Source organism: Rhagoletis zephyria, unplaced genomic scaffold, assembly GCF_001687245.7.
Source record: "Rhagoletis zephyria isolate East Lansing unplaced genomic scaffold, Rhagoletis_zephyria_1.1 Rzeph_scaffold_00503, whole genome shotgun sequence".
Classification (NCBI taxonomy): domain Eukaryota; kingdom Metazoa; phylum Arthropoda; class Insecta; order Diptera; family Tephritidae; genus Rhagoletis; species Rhagoletis zephyria.
This window is the reverse complement of record NW_016157587.1, coordinates 225,453-229,599: the sequence shown is the minus strand read 5'-3', so window position 1 is coordinate 229,599 and position 4,147 is coordinate 225,453.

Genomic DNA, 4,147 nt, shown 5'->3' with positions numbered 1-4,147 from the left:
TTACTGTTGGTGGAAAAGGCAGCGTGCAGACGACTGATTGATGGCATCATTTGATAAAATGAAGCTCGTACATACATACATATGTGCATACGATTTTTCATGCATCCGAAAATATGTACATATATATATATACGTATGAATGTGTAGTCATTGCGTATACGCAACACACTTCCATGCATACATACATACAAAGTTGTATAACAAGGAAAAAGGCGATTGGCAGTCAGCCAGCCTGATTGACTCACAATTGCCAGAGCAGCGTATTTTGTTGTTGTTGTTGTTGTTGTTGTTGAAGAATCAAGCCCGCTGCTTGATGAGACATCATTAACGCAAGTCATTAGCTGCAGTGGCGATATGATCGGCGCAAATTAGCTCACAGCGCGATTTGTAGCAACGATATGAGTCACTGGACAGTAAGTAGTAGGCTCTTCTTATGCGAGTCTGTCAAGTTTTGGTCCTAGCGTTTTTTTTTTGCGGTTGGTTGCCGGGCGTATGGGTGCAACACTTTAATTCGCAATAAAAATGCATAAAATACCTGCTGAAGTAACAAGTTCGTAGCTGAAGTCTTTTGTTTTTGTTTTCTTTTTTTTTTTGTTGAATCACAGTGCGAGCTGCACAGGTAGTAGTCAAATTATGATGGTATGCTGGTTGTTTTGCACCTCGCTTTTTTTGTTTTTCAACCAAATAATTTGCCGATTTCAGGCACTTAATAGTTGGGGCGGAAGAAATGGATCATACTACCAGTCATGCAGCTAGTTAATCAATAATATTTTATAGCAACGCCTCTAATACGTAAGCGCCTCTCAGAGCACTAAACAATTTTTAACAGTAATCATGAAGCTGTAGACAATGAGCCATCCAAGAGAACTGAAGATAAAAGAACTGATGATAAATTAAGCAATAATGAACGAAAAGTTTATGGGCGCCTCGTATTTATAAGCATGAAAATATCTTTCTTGAGCAAGCCAAAAAAAAAAAGGTGTATCACCAATCGCTTCAGTTGGCGCGCCAGCTCAGACAAAATGCGCTAATGAGCGGCGAAAGCAGCGGCAGCCCCAGTTCATATGATGATATATATACAAGTAAGTGCATACACACGAGTACATATGTATGTATGTAAGTATGTATGTATGTATGCATACCAACGCTTTCGATTATAGCCGCATAGCGCCAATGTAACCACTACACCATTGTCATGTTACAACGAATGAGAGTCAAAATAGACTTAGTCATTCTCAACAGAAATGCAGGCATCTTCATCAGCATTGCGGTGCAAAAGAAAAATTTTGTTTGAAAAGAAATGTTGAAAAAAATGAAAGAAAGGAAGCTAGACTGTTTTCTTCTCTTTTCTTTGGTGTAATTTTTTTTTTTTTATTTGCTTTTAACGGTTTATTATGACAAATGGCAGGCATAGCGCACCGCATGCCCATCAGTTACAGCGTTTATGCTATGTATGGATGTTTGTATAAACGCGTGAGCGTGAACATGTGTATGTTTATGTAAGTAAACGGCATAAAAGCCAAAAAACGCCACAAATAAGAGTACCTACATATATTAAGAAGAGATCACCTATACACTTACGTATGTGTGTATGTTTATTTGCAACACTTATATGATTACACGGATACAAGAACTGATAGGATATGCAGGTAAGAGCTGTCAATGCACATGATTTAATTTTGATTGATTGTGATTAATTAATTGATGCATCGATTACGTCGGTGTATGCAATAAGCACTGTGCGCACTGCCTTTAAAAGATTGGTTATATTATGTTTTGCATACATATGTACAGATCAGCTTATATACGTACTATGCATGCATGTTAGGGTGGTCCTTAAAACATCAACATCATAGGAAGAAATTTCAAAATCTTTAAAAAATGTCTTATACGGGTGGTGCAAAACAAAGACAAAAGCTCCAAATTTTAGAAAAAATTTTTGGGGGTTTTAATTTTTCTGATCGCGAAATGCGACGAAATTTTGACTTTGACTGGCTATAAGTTATAAAAATAAATTTCAAGACGAATTAAAGCTGGTCAAAGGCGAAAATTTGTGGAATTTTTTGGGATTTAAAAAAATATATAGTATATATGGGTCATTCCATATAATATTTATCTACTCCTCATTTTTTTTGTGTGAAATATATTTCTTTACATTTTTATTTTTTTATTTCGTCATGATATTCGAAAATTTCGAAAAAAAATTCACGAAATTTTGAACTTACGGAGAAGTATATTTTTAATAATAAATAGTTAATAAAACTATTTGTCAGAGAAAATCAGTTAGGGGAAGGTTCCCAGAGCACCGAAATCTTCAGTCTAGGGCCATAAACACCTGCTCCTATCCCCTTAGGAGTTTTAGAGCCATCTTTGTATCAGTTTAATGTGCTGGCCTATGCGTGTCTATCCATGATAGCTGTACTCCAGGTCGCCTTTCTGTGCCTTTTAACCTAATAGTTTCTTTAGAAAACCACTACTTTATGCATTTTGTTCCTGGGGAGTAGAACTACATAGAGGGAGCTGGGAGTCCAGCCCAGAACAATGCTATCATGGGTTTAATTTGTTAAGAAGAAGAACCTTTTTTTACTATTCCGACGTCTAAAATTGAACGAATGGACTTTCTTCATCGGTGCCTATATGGCAAGCATATAAAGTGGGGCACGAAGTAACTGCTTCTACTCAGAACAGCGTTTTTAATTTTAAAATATTCAATGATTAATAAACATTTTCACGTGTATAATCCATGACACTTAAAGAAGTGATTACAGTTGGAAAATTAGCACTTCCCTTCATGGGTTATGCGACAACTAAATTGATTACTCGGTAACGCACCGATTCTAGAGAGGGGGGGTAAGTAAATTACTTGAAATTTTGTATTTATAACTTCTGCTTTTCCGACTCTAAGCCCAACAGGTTTATTAACAACTTTCGCCATGACTTTTTTCCACATTCCTCCATATAGTCGAGACACTGTGCAGATTGCGCACCGCACAGTATCACGATAGCTGAAAAAATTCGAAAAGCTTGCTTTTACGTAGTTACATATACCGTGGGCGGTTTAGAAAAGGCAACTTGCGTTGATTTCGTGACATATCTTTTCAAATTTATTCAGCCTTATCATAAATTTCATTTTCCCCGAACCGGTTCACTTTTCAATTTTGGTTTCCATAATTTTACTATGGGCGGATTGTTTATACGTTTTGTTAATTAAAACTTTTTTCTAAAGAAGCGTTCTCTAGGAAAATTAAATAACGAATTGTAAACAGAGGTGTGCGCGTATTTTTCGTACGATGATAAGGGCGATTCTCGTATAGCATTGAGGCTTTGGTAATTTTAAACCAAAACTGGTAATTTTTTATATCTTTATCAAATCTAGCAATTTGGTAATTTGTTTTCCAATTTGGTATGCCACATAGATCAATACCAGGTTCTGATTCCACATTAAGAAAATGCTCCTAAGCGTAATCATAGAGAAGGATATTTTTCTTCTGTTTTAACTTAAAAGCAACGATGTACGTTTCCTTTATAAACGTTCTCTGGTGTGATCTCTAATAAACTTTTTGCAAGTGGCTATTGCTATAGTTACCGTGTCCTTTCCCGGTAGGTTGTGGGTGGTCCTACCTTTCCTTGTCAATTCGTCAGCTTTGCAATTGCCATAAATATCCCGGCGTAACCCGGAAACCTTTATGTTAAAAAAAGAATTACAAATTTAATAACCGAATTTACTAGAAGGCAAATTTCTGTTAAATGCATTCGGCTATTTGTTGCCTAGTTTTTATATGAAAAGAAACCAGTGTGATAATATTACGACAGCGCTATCTGTCACAATTATAGTTTCTTATATTACAATGGCGACATCTACGGGTAAGCACCAGCACTAAACTTTTGTTAACATTTTCCGCTTGATGTCGCATGTTTGTTACATAGGATTTTATATTCATCCGGAATCGGTTTGGAACCAAATGCATTACCGAAAGTACAGGGTGAAGGAGAGAAAAAGAAATAAACGAAAGTGTCGATATATTGAGGTACAAACTCCGAAAATATAGATATTCATGTCGAAACAGCCAGCGCTCCCGCGAGCTTAAAAAAATAGTATTAGTTGCCAAGCCGAAAAAGTATCAAAAGCAAACCAAACTTTTTTTTT